This window comes from Mytilus edulis, chromosome 13 (assembly GCF_963676685.1).
Source record: "Mytilus edulis chromosome 13, xbMytEdul2.2, whole genome shotgun sequence".
Lineage (NCBI taxonomy): Eukaryota > Metazoa > Mollusca > Bivalvia > Mytilida > Mytilidae > Mytilus > Mytilus edulis.
The window spans coordinates 45,438,679-45,454,349 of NC_092356.1; the positions used below are offsets into that span (position 1 = coordinate 45,438,679).

General features: G+C 35.9%; 1 protein-coding gene across 2 annotated transcripts in view; it reads left to right on the top strand.

Annotated features, from left to right (window-relative positions):
• Positions 1–557: 557 nt before the first annotated feature.
• The window catches only part of LOC139502220 (sodium- and chloride-dependent glycine transporter 1-like), a 62,757-nt gene continuing 47,643 nt past the window's right edge, over positions 558–15,671 (top strand). Inside the window, exon 1 of one of the 2 annotated variants that reach the window (XM_071291653.1) lies at positions 558–576. The gene's annotated coding sequence lies outside the window, so the exon portion shown is untranslated. Of the gene's footprint in view, positions 577–3,659; positions 3,692–15,671 lie in introns of those variants that run through there. The other variant, XM_071291654.1, reaches the window with a different exon arrangement.

Here is a 15,671-nt window from a genome sequence, read left to right on the forward strand (position 1 = left end):
TCTAAAATATGATTTTTGTATATTTATCTAGAATAGTCCGAAACAATACTCTATGTCATTTTATTATGACATATTTGTTGTAATAGCAATGAAACGAGTCATTTCGAATACCGGTATGAAAGTGAGACTGTTCTATGACGACTTTTATTTATTGAAGGCACTAATTTATAAAACACAAAATTATTGTATTAATTGGCTTTTAGTGATGTTCAATAGCGTATTTGAATAAAATTTCAAAGACTTAAATTTACTCCAATGCAAACAATTCTTAGCCCTATTTTAGAACATGTAATTTAAACTTGTTGAAATGAAGTTAGTTGAAAATTTGTCAAAGTAAGCATTAAGAATTCCTTTTTTTAATTTAGATTTATTATGCATGTCTCTATACATAGTATGCGACGCGTAACAGTTTATAAGTAGGTGTTATCTTAAATGCATCTGATACGGTGCATTAGTTATGTATATTCAGACTTCATTTATGAAAGGAAATCTATAGAGCAGAAATTTGAGGCCAAAGACGCTAAAATTGTTTATAACATTAAACATTTCAGCATCGACGGTAAAGGAATCTGTAAGGTATTTATCTTCTCATTTTAATTATTTTGATTTGGAAATTTTTTTTGTATCAATTTAAAATGTAGATTCAAATATTTTTCACCTCAAACGATAGGGTAAAACTTCTTCAAACTTATATATGATGTACAGTTCGGCGTCCGCAAAAAAGAAGCGAAGGAAAGTGTTTATCTCTTCTTCACAAATACGTATTTCATTGAATCTCGATATTTATCATGTTTATAATTTTTCTAACAATGACGTTCTACCTCCATAAGCCTGCAAATGTCATGGCGGGTCACATATAAGAACACTATAAGAAGTAAGTAATGCGGGGTTCACACATTGCCGATTATTGCTCCCGTTTGAGATCAGACAGCAATACGACACGAAAAGTGAAAAAGTCGGATTAGTATCCTCAATTATCTGGAATGTCCTATCATTGTCTGAACACAGTCGTGTTAGTTCGTAACAGATTCTTACGGGTCGGGAAGGGTCCGAATAGTTCGGCAAAGCACCCCGACAGTTAGGTGCGTCCCGTAACATTCGGGACAACTCAGCCGATTTTGTCTAGTCGGATTACAATCGTGGCTATGTCGTGACAGATTCTGCTGTATCGTATCGAATTCCGAACAATGTCTTGTGTATTCTGGACGGTGTCTTGTGGAACGGGAATGATCTGGAGTAATTTTTCATATTTGTTTTTCTGCCGATTGAGTCCAGATTGCATCCAGATCTTGTCGATTGCGAACCGTTTTTTGCCGAAACCGTTCCGAAACAGTCCCGTTATTAATACGAAATTAATCAATGATACCCACGTCAGAGTCCCGATAATTACAGAATACAATACGACTGAGACCAGACAAAGCCGTTTGCAATGCGATAGAGCGGACCGTGATAGGATTACGTTCCGTCAGTACCTGATCATCCCGAATATGCCGAGAGTTTTCTAACGGATATCTTCCGTCAGCGTCGGTTCACTGTCTGGTCACTGTCTGATCTCTGTCGGATTACGTTCGGTAGAGTCGGGACGAAGTCGTGACATACTCGGTCGAATTTTACCTGGCGAAAAATACAAATCGGGTTAGAAGCGGATTTAGAACGGGATTGTCGGTACTAATTCGCTTAGAAACGGTTGAATATCGTCGCTTCCTGAACACTATCTGATTGTTGTCGCGATCAAATTATTTTTTTTTACAAATTTTGATTTAAGTTTGAATTTCCATCCACGATTCACAGGATCTTGATCAGACTTTTGATAAATTTTAATCGGGAATGGTCCTGTCGAGGACGGTAGTAAAAATCGTGAATGTGTGACCCCAGCTTAAGATGATAAACAACTACAGTACCTTACTTCTATACTTCAAGACCGGTGTGTATAATTATTTGTGATGTTGATACGGAATATTTATAAACAAGGTCTTGGTATCTTCCGATAAACTTTTTTTTTAAGAGGACGAGATGTTCTTTGTCACAAACATGGCTCATCAACTTTCTGCTCAGACAATGGTGTCGTTTACAAAGTTTTAGTCGCAGCTGCAAGCTTTTGAATACCGAATGGGTTGGGAAATGTAAACCCATATGCAGGTGAGGTTGGAATATTACAATGTACTACTAAGGTGGGGGAAATTGATTATTTCAAAATTGTCTCGTTTGTCATAGATTATGGTACTGGGATGGCCGCTTATGTCAAATTCGAGGTATAAGTCTATCGATAAAAAAGGCCTACAGTTCGCTTCCATAGGAATGCCGGAAATTCGTTGAAAAAGTCTACCTCAAAATTCAACAAATAAATTATGTTGTCAATGAGAAACTCAGGCATACATTTTGTACTTAAAGCTTGTTCCTCGTTGATGGCTAAGCCTTGATACATGGTTTAATTGCTTTTTTTCACTATCAATAAAACATACCGTATGGTATCCCAAAGTTATAAGTTTATAATGTATGCTACCATTTTCATGTTGAAAAGCATTGTGGCTGCTTTCTTTTCGATGATTGTTCAAGTTCACATGGAGAAAGTTGAACTACAGGGCTGAAAAGGGAAAAGTTTGAATAGAACTTATTTCACAGGAAGATGGAAATTTAATTAAAATCAAAAATAAAATTGAGAATGAAAGTGGGAAATGTGTCAAAGAGACAACAACCCAATGTACCGTTGTTTGTATGGAATTTAAAGAAGCTTATGTATCCAATACAAGCAAGGTTAATCTTTTGTCAACATGCTTGTATAAGATGTAAATGAAAACACACAAGGTAGGTGGGAATAAGTTCCTTACAACAACCTGAACTCATTCTTCAAAATCAAAATGAAGAGTCGTGTGTTTAAAAGAGGCTGATATGATTGTAGATGTTAGTGTAAGCTCCTCGGACTTTTTAGAAGAGGCTGAGATGATTGTAGATGTTAGTGTAAGCTCCTTGGACTTTTTAGAAGAGGCTGAGATGATTGTAGATGTTAGTGTAAGCTCCTCTGACTTTTTAGAAGAGGCTGAGATGATTGTAGATGTTAGTGTAAGCTCCTCTGACTTTTTAGAAGAGGCCGAGATGATTGTAGATGTTAGTGTAAGGTCCTCGGACTTTTTAGAAGATGCTGAGATGATAGTAGATGTTAGTGTAAGCTCCTCGGACTTTTTAAAAGATGCTGAGATGATTGTAGATGTTAGTGTAAGCTCCTCGCACTTTTTAAAGGAGACTGAGATGATTGTAGATGTTAGTGTACGCTCCTCGGACTTTTTAAAAGAGGCTGAGTCTATTGTAGATGTTAGTGTAAGCTCCTCGGACTTTTTAGACAAAGGAATGAACACAAGAACGCACACAAGAGGAGTATACTTTCCACTTTTAATTGAATATGACATTGTGTATATTCAATGCTATTTGCTTCAGCTTGAGCAAAGTTGAGGTGTATAATTTGTAATAGAAGTCGGAGTTTCTTAAAACCGTTTGAAGATAATTATAATAGGCACATGGACATTTTTACTAAATATGTTATACGCTTACTTAAAAGATTTAATGAATTAATCGTTTATACTATAATGAGATTTAAGTGTACATGTACTATGATATATATGCGGATGTAGGCAATAAACACCATATTTTTTGCATGTAGCTTTACTGATCAACAGGATCTTGTGGTGTAAAGAAGGTGAGATATTTATCGCTAAAACTTTCATATTAAAATCGCAACAATTTTGATATATATTTCAAAAATTTATGCATGTATTCAATTTGTTCAAATGTTGTAAAAAACATATTATTCGTCAAATTATACCCTAGTCCCACTAGGCCACGATCGCACTACGATCTGTGAAAAAAATGCAAATTTTGATGATCGTAGTGCGATCGTGTAGATCGCAGTAAGGTCGTATCACGGTCGTGGTGAGGTCTGCAAGATCGTGAAGAGCGTGGCCAACTTTGAACATGTTCAAAACAATCGTGGTGCGGTCGTGGCGAAATCAGGTCGTAGTAGAAGCGTATTGAGAGCGCACTAAGATCGTAGTAAGATCGCAAAGGTCGCTGTACAATCGTAGCGAGAGCGTAGCGAAAGCGTGATTCTATTCAGAGAGACTGCGCTACGATCGTACAGCGACGTTATCACGACCTCACTACGACCATCACATTCTCACTGCGACCCAACTACGCTTCCACTACGACTATACCACGCTGTTCACGACCATAGTACGAGTCTAGCACGCCCTTGCCGTCCTCATCACGCTCTTCTTACGACCTGACTACGTTCACACTACGACCATCATTCTCATTGTCATTTTAACATAAAAAATATATAAAAAAAGCTCCCTAGATTTTGTTTGTTTGAATGTAATTATCCATTTGCTCTAACGGCTCAACCATGCTTCTCGTTTTTATATAGATTAGACCGTTGGTTTTCCCGTTTAAATGGTTTAACACTAGTAATATTTTGGGTCCTTTATAACGTGCTGATTGATGTGAGCCAAGGCTCCGTGTTGAAGGCCGTACCTTGGCCTACATGTATAACGGTTTACTTTTATAAATTGTTACTTGGATGGAGAGTTGTCTCATTGGCACTCATTCCACATCTTCCTATATATATATATTGATACAGCTATGTCATCTCTGCTATCGTTCACTAAAATATCGTCATTTAGCTTCATGGACCAGCAATAGGTTGTAATTTAGGTTGGACATCTCTGCTTGATCAGGATTCGTTACCTTGCTTCCTCTGCCTCTACATCAACTCCTACCACCATGCCCACGTGTTCTGGTAGATTTTGGTGGCATGACTATTGTTTCCGAGAAATCTACGATTTAATCAGAAATAGAAGGAATTGAACTGTATTGATATGGAACACGATGTTGATGTTATTGCTGAGAACGTAATAAGATCCGCTATGAACGTAGTATAATCGTGGTAAGAACGTGTAATAATCGCAGTAAGATCGTGTTGCAATCGGATAACTCGTGGTATGGTCGTAGTGAGAACGTGAAAGCGTAGAAAGATCTTAATAAGCGTAGTGAGGTCGCATAATAATCGCGGTGAGAACGTGGTATAATCGTAGCGGGGTCTTTGTAGAAGCGTAGAGAAAACGTAGTAGCATCGTGAAAGCAACGAAAATTTACATTTTCATGCCGCTCATACCGCGACCTTACCACGATCTAAATTTATTTTAGATCGCGGTGAGCGTGGTGCGATCGTGGTCTAGTGGGACTGGGGCTTTAAGTGGTAATCTTTTAACCATTTGGTATTATTTTTACAAATTTTGTTAAGACTCGTTTATATACACTATTCGGTATGGGTAGGACCCTACGTCTAATTCAAATATGATGGCACATTTCCTAAACTTTAATATGAATATAAATCTCTTATATGGGCGTTTTTCTATAAAAACGTATTTTCTTGTCCCAGCCACTTTAAAAAAAAATATGTTTGATCTTTGCAAGTAATTTTTGTGCAGTCAGTACATTGAATTAGATTTAACATTTTTAAGCAAAGAAACAGTTTATTTTTAGAGGGATTGATAAGATATTGACTCCTGAATGGTCCAAAACAACCAAAATGGCATGTCCCTAGACCACCTGTTCAACATTTGTACTCTAAAATATCTTTAAAAAAATAAGAAATAAATGTTATTTTTACTTTACATTAGTTCTTTAATAATTGAGAAGTATGTTCAGAGCCAAAATATTTTAATAAACAGCTTTCAATATAGGATTTTTAATATCAGAAGGTGTGTCCCTCACAAAATGTCCACTACGAAACGAAGTCATTAAAATTTACCAATAAACAGTTTTATAAAATCAATGTAATTTTTGTTTACAAGAGATATAAACATTAGGGTCTTACGAAAGAAATGATGCTTTTATAACGGCAATTAAATTGTCGGTAAGAAAAATTGAGCACATCAAATGGACCAGAGTGATACCGTATTTTTGTTAATGTCCACTATGAAACGGTCAAATCTCCTTCAGTATCTGGTTTTAAAATTATGAAAAAAATATCAGTGTACAGTTAAATAAATGCTTTGATGAATACAATCATTAAATTGAGAATGGAAATGGGGAATGTATCAAAGAGACAACAACCCGAGCATAGAAAAAACAACAGCAGAAGGTCTCCAACAGGTCTTCAATGTAACGAGAAATTCCCGCACCCGGAGGCGTCCTTCAGCTGGCCCCTAAACAAATATATACTAGTTCAGTGATAATGAACGCCATACTAATTTCCAAATTGTACACAAGAAACTAAAATTAAAATAATAAAAGACTAACAAAGACCAGAGGCTCCTGACTTGGGACAGGCGCAAAAATGCGTCGGGGTTAAACATGTTTATGAGATCTCAACCCTCCCCTTATACCTCTAGCCAATGTAGAAAAGTAAACGCATAACAATACGTACATTTAAAATTCAATTCAAGAGAAGTCCGAGTCTGATGTCAGATGATGTAACCAAAGAAAATAAACAAAATGACAATAATACATAAATAACAACAGACTACTAGCAGTTAACTGACATGTCAGCTCCAGACTTCAATTAAACTGATTGAAAGATTATGATTTCATCATATGAATATCAGGCACAATCCTTCCCGTTAGGGGTTTAGTATCATACCATCATAACACATATGAGAAGAACATAACCCGTGTCATGCCAACAACTGGTTTTTTAATAAATGTGTTTAGTTCCGATGCAAAGACCCTATAAGTGAATCAATATTAACACCAAAATATGCAATCTTTATGCCCGCGTCACACTGTTCCGATTCTTATATACGATGGACACCCGAATGCGAAAATTGTAAGTTCGTACGAAGTTGGTCCCGATCTCGTTAAAATACCAAAAAGTGACCGTAGTAAGTACGATGAATAACGAAGTCTATACGATGGTGCCGAAATTATATACGATAGCAAAAGATGGACATACGAAGGTTAACCGAAGACGGGTATTTAAGCTTCATATCTCAGCCGAAGCCTACACGATGGATCACGAAGGCTACACGATGGATTGCGAAGGCTGCACGATGAATTACGATGATGGCGCGATGGCCATACGATGTCTAAAAGATACGAGCAAAATTTCGACAACATATCGTTTCTGTACAAGTTTGCCATGCATAGCGGGAAATCGATCTTTTTGTCTAATTCTTATAAAACTTTGTTTATTATCCCCTCGCCTACTACATGTAAGTTGCGTGTAGATAAAATTGTTATGGACACTCTAGAACCAAAATGCTCAAAACTTGGTATGGTGTTACTCGTTAAGAATATCTTATAATAAGCGCTATTGACTTTAAAGTTCAAAGGTCAATGTTACAGTGGCAGTTGTAATACAAGGCAATATCACCCTTGTGGACACTCTAAAACCAATATGCTTCAAAAGATTTTAACCACATTTGGTATATTGTTCCTCCTTGTAATGATCTGACATTTTTTACGTTCAAGGCCAAAGGTCAAGATCATGCAGATGGACTTGTTTTTTCTCCTTGAAATAGCATAATACACAGGAAATTGGTTGCTCATTTTTTTACCTGCTGGTTCTAAAGACAATATTAAAGGTATTCCAGTTACTGAATGTTTTGGTTGATTTCTTAAAAAGTAGTTTATGTATCAAATATGCATATTCAATTTACCATTTTCTGCATGTGTCATATACAAATATAGTGTCCATATTTGTCCCCAATATGTTACATATGAGGGGATGCCACGCTCGGCATTGCCTTGTTTGAACTGTAAAATGTGTGCACTAGTCTGAATAATCACCCATAATTATGCCCATGTTTACGGATCTATCTTAAAGGTAAGGTAATGGGTTCGTTGATCCCTTTTATTCAAAAAGAGCTCTTTCCAGGAGAATATCATAATAATATAGACAAAAGGAAGGATGTGGGGAAAGCAACAAATGCGGCAAAATATGACATATAGAAAACAAAATGGTTATGGAGTAATCATTCGTGTGACAACGACTCAGACGATACATAAAAAATTAGAATAATGAAGAAAAAGTTGGTTTCTCTACATACGTGTACCTGCAGTGTTGGTGTACGAGGCGCGTTTATGATTTTCATTATGTTACTTGATATGAAAAATTGACAAAAAAATAATATTTTACTTGTAAAAGTAAATCCTGAGCCTGTAATAGCTGCTCTTCTTGTTCCATTTGAATTAATAGAAACAACGCTGTCGCCTTTCTTGTTCTCATAGAATCATATGATATGAGCTCCATGTTTTGTGAACGTCTTTCTTAACTGTCATATTAGACTGACCAGTGCATATCGCGCATGGCACTTTAAATGTATTTTAGCGCGAAAATTAACTTACATTTAGCTGGATTTATTGCCGTCGTAGTTCCATCTTGTCGCCTTCGTACTTTTATTCGATGGCAACACGACGGGATTACGAGGTCTTCACGAAGTCGTGTTGCCATCGTTAGACCTTCGGGTATCTTCGTGATTCATTCGTGTAGACATCGTAATGTCAAAACTGCCCGATGGAAACGATGGAAACACGAATGCAATACGATGTGCAAAGATGCATTCCCGGTGACATTACGATGGTGAGGATGGTGATACGATCTCAATACGAACCCTCAACATCGGACGCACCTTCGGGGATTTTTTAACATGTTAAAAAATTTAGAACCCTTCCCGAAATTGTCCCCGAAGGCTAGAAAAAGTTGCCGATGGTTCTACGATGGTTAAAGATGGCACTACGAATAGCCCGATCTGGATACGATCAGTCCCGATTTTCCATTATCGTGTTGCCATCGGCGTAAAGTTCGGGACAGTGTGACGCGGGCATTAATGACCTGACAACAGTATCGTAACTATATCCCTTTTTAATAAGTCTATTTAAAGGTTTTGTTAGTTTGTGAGGTGAATACTGACATTTTTGTGCTTTATAAAGAATATTTCCATAAAAAAATGGATGTGAAATACCTAAACGTATAAGAAGTCTGCATGTTGAGCTATATTTACGAATGATGTCCTTATACCGATGATAAAATTTAGTAAATGTTTTGACTAGTTTGTGATATCGAAAACCCTGGTGTAATAATTTTTCAGTAATACATAAATTTCTCTCGTTAAAATCAGTCTTGTTACTATTGCAATATAGGGATTGTGGGGAAAAAATAAAACATGCGAATATGTTCCCTACGAAACGGTCCCCTACGAAACAAGTATGGGAGAAAAACGTTTCGTAGTGGACACTACCACTACCATGTAGTCTTTTTTTTTAAATCTTTTTTCAATTATATTCGTGCAAAACAAATAACAAGGGTTAGTTTCATGTAATTTTTATTATGTTTTATTAACATATAATAGGGTTGATGTCAACTACGAAACTTTTTGTCCACTACGAAACGGTTTTGTCCACTACGTAACGCATCAAAATGTCCACTACGTTAGTACGTAACATGAGTTGTACCTTCATATGTGAAGTACTGTCTAATCTTTAACGATAAAAATGGTTTTCCAATTCAGAGAAAAATGAGATTTTTCTAGTATTTAAAGTAAACAAACTGGAATGTCTATAGGAAACATTAAACATTGCAAAAAATATGTGTGTTTAGAAGAAGTTTCGTAGGGGACAAAAAGTCCTACGAAACAGTACACAAATTATGAAAATAATATCATTTTAAAGAATATTTAAGATTGCACTTTTTGTTTACAAACAGGTTTATAATAGAGGTATTCAAAATAACTCTTGAAATTAAATATTAGACAAGTTGATTTTCCATTTTTTTTAGGTCTGAAAGTTACGCTTTTATTGAAAAACGCCCATATATTCAAACAATTGTCAGCTTGTGACAAATTCTTTGTGACTTTTTGTCCTATCAAATTTTTGACTTCATGTCCTGTGATTTTTTGTCCTGTTACTTTCTGTCCGTTTACCGTCTGAAATGGTCTCGACAAATGATGGATCAGTTTCATCCAGTCATGATTCAGTCTCGACCTGTCTAGACCTGTCTACCCGGAAACAAGTGAGTAAAGATGTAAATACAAATGTATCAGTATTATTGAGAATGGAAATGGGGAATGTGTCAAAGAGACAACAACCCGACCAAATAAAAAACAACAGCAGAGGGTCACCAACAGGTCTTCAATGTAGCGAGAAATTCCCGCACCCGGAGGCGTCCTTCAGCTGGCCCCTAAACAAATATATACTAGTTCAGTGATAATGAACGCCATACTAATTTCCAAATTGTACACAAGAAACTAAAATAAAAATAATACAAGACTAACAAAGGCCAGAGGCTCCTGACTTGGGACAGGCGCAAAAATGCGGCGGGGTTAAACATGTTTGTGAGATCTCAACCCTCCCCCTATACCTCTAACCAATGTAGTAAAGTAAACGCATAACAATACGCACATTAAAATTCAGTTCAAGAGAAATCCGAGTCTGATGTCAGAAGATGTAACCAAAGAAAATAAACAAAATGACAATAATACATAAATAACAACAGACTACTAGCAGTTAACTGACATGCCAGCTCCAGACTTCAATTAAACTGACTGAAAGATTATGATTTCATCATATGAACATCAGGCACAATCCTTCCCGTTAGGGGTTTAGTATCATACCATCATAACATATATGAGAAGAACATAACCCGTGTCATGCCAACAACTGTTTTTAGAATAAATGTGTTTAGTTCCGATGCAAAGACCTTATCAGTGACTCAATATTAACGCCAAAATATGCAATCTTTAATGACTTGACAACAGTATCGTAATTATATCCCTTCTTAATTAGTCTATTCAAAGGTTTTGTAAGTTTCTGAGGTGAATACTGACACCTTTGTGCTTTATAAAGAATATTACCATAAAAAATTGGATGTGAAATACCTGAACGTATTAGAAGTCTGCATGTTGAGCTATATTTACGAATGATGTCTTTATACCGATGATAAAATTTAGTAAATGTTTTGACTAGTTTGTGATATCGAAAACCCTGGTGTAATAATTTTTCAGTAATACATAAATTTCTCTCGTTAAAATCTAAAACATTGTTACATACACGAGCGAATCGTACAAGTTGAGATATATAAACACCGTAAGATGGTGACAAGGGAACGTCACCATCTAAAAACGGATAATTAACGATAGGAAATGAAAAATCATCCCTTTTATCATAAATTTTAGTATTCAGCTTTCCATTAGTGATATAGATATCAAGATCAAGAAAAGGGCAGTGGTCATTGTTAGTATTAGCTTTATTTAAAGTAAGTTCAACAGGATAAATTTCATTAATATACATACTGAAGTCGTCATTATTGAGAGCCAAAATATCATCCAAATATCTAAAAGTATTATTAAATTTGTTTATCAGATGTTGTTTCGATGGGTCTTTGCTTATTTTTGTCATAAATTGTAACTCATAACAATACAAAAACAGGTCCGCAATAAGTGGTGCACAGTTAGTCCCCATTGGAATTCCGATAATCTGACGATATACGGAATCCCCAAAGCGAACAAAAATGTTATCTAATAAAAATTCAAGGGCATATATAGTATCAAAGCATGTCTAATTAACATATTTTTTTTGTTTAATGCTACTAAAAAATGACCTAAAAGAGTTTGAACATATATATTCACATTCTGATTTTTTGAATGCCCATTTAATTAGGTGTGTGAATTTTTTCTTAATGAGAATGTGAGGCAATGTGGTATACAGGGTAGAAAAATCAAAACTTTGAACAGATTCAAAATCACCAATATAAGCATGCAATTTATCAAGTACTTCCAACGAGTTCTTGACACTCCAAAAGTAATTTATTCCACTATTTTCGAAGGCCTTATTTGAACAATTTATTATCAGGTTTTTAATTGTACCAAGTGTGCTGGTAAGAAGAATAGACAATTTAGTAGTTGAACAATGGCTTGAAGACGAAATAAATCTATATTTGTAAGGGGTTTTGTGTAGCTTCGGAAGCCAATACATAGTTGGGACTTTCATTGTATTTGGCTCTGCTTGTAAAGCGGTGGCTAAAAGTTTATGTTTGTTACAGATTTCGTTTTCTGAAAATGGAGTCAGTTGGAATGTTGGTGAATTGGTGATTTCCTTTTTCAGAACCTCAATGTAAAATTTACGTCAAACAATAATAATATTATTAGCAGCTTTATCTGCCGGGACAAAAACAAATTCCATGGCTAGTTCTTTTAGTTTATGTTTGATACGAGAAATAGGTTTATTGTGGTTATTGTTTATAGTAAAATGTTCTTTAAAATGTTGAATACGTATATCAACTATCTTCATTACTGAATTAAAAAAAGAGTCCAAAGATTTTTTGTCAGCTTTTTCCCGTTTTATCCATTTCATACAATAAGTATGGAGTGAGTCGTGGATGATATTACGACACTCATTCCAATTAATAATTGACGGGGGACGATATTTAGGTTCTTTACTGAGGAATGATTTTAACTCTCGGTCTTGAACGATGTTAAGATCTCCTGTTATAACATGGGAAATGGGTCCATAAATATATTCGGAATTACTGCAATTACATGAAGTAGGTGTGTTTTCACTGATATTAACATCTTTACACAATTGACTATAACCAAACACAAATTTCCGGGTAGATTTCTTGTAAATATAACAAATAAGAGGTAGCTCAGTATTGTCAAAATATCCAGGAATTTGTTCTTTAACAGAATGGTCGTTAAATATACCGGCAATATTTACAAAATCAAAGCCTTTATTGACATACTTAATTTTAATAAAATGTTTTTTATGATCTTCAGGGCGATCAATTTTGGGAAATAATTTAGAATAACAATATGCCATAATAATTTGAACAATTTCATACTTAGGACTGCTATATGAAATTGTGTTGCAATCCTCCAAAATTTTATTTAACTTATTAACCGGTAACGAACAGAGTTTTGTTAACAGATAATGTCTGCCATTGTTTTTTGAAATAGAAATTAGGTCCGAAATATTGGTATATATAGTTATCAAAGGTACCAGGATTATAATTTAGTACGCCAGACACGCGTTTCGTCTACATAAGACTCATCAATGACGCTCATATCAAAATATTTATTAAGCCAAACAAGTAAAAAGTCGAAGAGCATTGAGGATCCAAAATTCCAAAAAGTTGTGCCAAATACGGCTAAGGTAATCTATGCCTGTGATAAGAAAATCCTTAGTTTTCGAAAAATTCAAAGTTTTGTTAACAGGAAATTTGTAAAAATGACCACATTATTGATATTCATGTCAACACCGAAGTGTTGACTACTGGGCTGGTGATACCCTCGGGGACGAAACGTCCACCAGCAGTGGCATCGACCCAGTGGTGTAAATAGTTATCAAAGGTACCAGGATTATAATTTAGTACGCCAGACACGCGTTTCGTCTACATAAGACTCATCAATGACGCTCATATCAAAATATTTATTAAGCCAAACAAGTAAAAAGTCGAAGAGCATTGAGGATCCAAAATTCCAAAAAGTTGTGCCAAATACGGCTAAGGTAATCTATGCCTGTGATAAGAAAATCCTTAGTTTTCGAAAAATTCAAAGTTTTGTTAACAGGAAATTTGTAAAAATGACCACATTATTGATATTCATGTCAACACCGAAGTGTTGACTACTGGGCTGGTGATACCCTCGGGGACGAAACGTCCACCAGCAGTGGCATCGACCCAGTGGTGTAAATAGTTATCAAAGGTACCAGGATTATAATTTAGTACGCCAGACACGCGTTTCGTCTACATAAGACTCATCAATGACGCTCATATCAAAATATTTATTAAGCCAAACAAGTAAAAAGTCGAAGAGCATTGAGGATCCAAAATTCCATGATTGGCCCGAAATTTTCTTTGATTGCGATTTGTTCTACGACCGTGAGAACGTTTTTTACGAACAGTTTTAGAAACTATTGTGACTGACAATTCACCTACGTCATGAAAATGCAGTAATTCCAAATACAATTATGGTCCCAGTCCCCATGCTATTACAGGAGACCTTAACATGATTCGAGACCAAGAGTTGAAATTATTCCTCAGTAAACGACTGATACGGTGCTTTTTGTCCGCAATTCGCTTTTTGTCCGTTTTTGCTTTTTGTCCGATAATTTTGCTTTTTGTCCGACACTTTTGCTTTTTGTCCGTTGCTTTTTGTCCGTTTTGCTTTTTGTCCGATTATTTTGCTTTTTGTCCGACACTTTTGCTTTTTGTCCGTTGCTTTTTGTCCGTTTTGCTTTTTGTCCGATTATTTTGCTTTTTGTCCGACACTTTTGCTTTTTTGGCCAGTGAATCTAGTCGAATGGTCACTATGTCTAAAGGCAAATGGTCACTATGTTGCTAAAGGCAAATGGTCACTATGTCCAATGGCAAATGGCCCGTGAATCTGATGGCAAATGGTCACCATGTCTAATGGCGAATTGCCAGTGAATCTAATGGCAAATTGTCACTATGTCTAATGGCAATTGGTCACCAAGTCTTGTGGCAAATGGTCAGTGGACCTAATGGCAAATGGTCAGTGCATCTAATGGCTAATGGTCACTATGTCTAATGGCAAATGGTCACTATGTCCAATGTTGAATGGCCCGTGAATCTGATGGCAAATGATCACCATGTCTAATGGCGAATTGCCAGTGAATCTAATGGCAAATGGTCACTATGTCTAATGGCAAATGGCCAGTGAATCTAATTGCAAATGGTCACCATGGCAAATGGTCAGTGAATCTAATGGCAAATAGTCACCATGTCTAATGGCAATTGGTCAGTAAATCTAATGGCAAATGATCACTATGTCGGATGGCAAATTGTCAGTGAATCTAATGGCAAATGGCCACTATGTCTAATGGCAAATGGTCAGTGGACCTAATGGCAAATGGTCACTATATCTTATGGCAATTGGTCACCAAGTCTTATGGCAAATGGTCAGTGAACCTAATGGCAAATGGTCAGTGGATCTAATGGCGAATGGTCACTATGTCTAATGGCAAATGGTCACTATGTCCAATAGCAAATGGCCCGTGAATCTGATGGCAAATGGTCACCATGTCTAATGGCGAATTGCCAGTGAATCTAATGGCAAATGGTTACCATGTCTACTTAGATTCACTGGTCATTTGCAATTAGACTTTGTGACCATTTGCCATTAGATCCACTGACCATTTGCCATTAGACAAAGTGAACACTTGCCACAAGACTTCGTGACCAATTGCCATTAGACTTCGTCAAGTCTGTAGGGCGGAAAAAAGTAGAAGTTATTGTTATTTGTTTTCTTCACTGAAATGCAATACTTTTAATACTAATCCGTAAATGGGATAAAATGTTCAGTATATTTTTTGTTAATAGAGTATGCATGTACCATCAAAGAAAGATGAATGTAGTCTGTACTCGGAGTAGTTTTTTGTACTCTAAACACAGCAATTTTTGCCCATTTGTTATAATGAACCTTAAACTCGCAAAAATCATTTAATAAATATAAAAACGAAAGCAATGCGTAATCTCGTAATTCTCCTAACTGCTACTTTAAATCCGGTTGTGGAAAATTAACGGAAGTGGTTTTAATACTCTACCCTCCTACGTATGATCTTGTAAACGTGCCATACACGTTGACCTATCCACGTTTACATCTCTCAGTATATAACATGTATAATGCAATGTAAATTAGTATCAATCATTCATTGAAGATGGA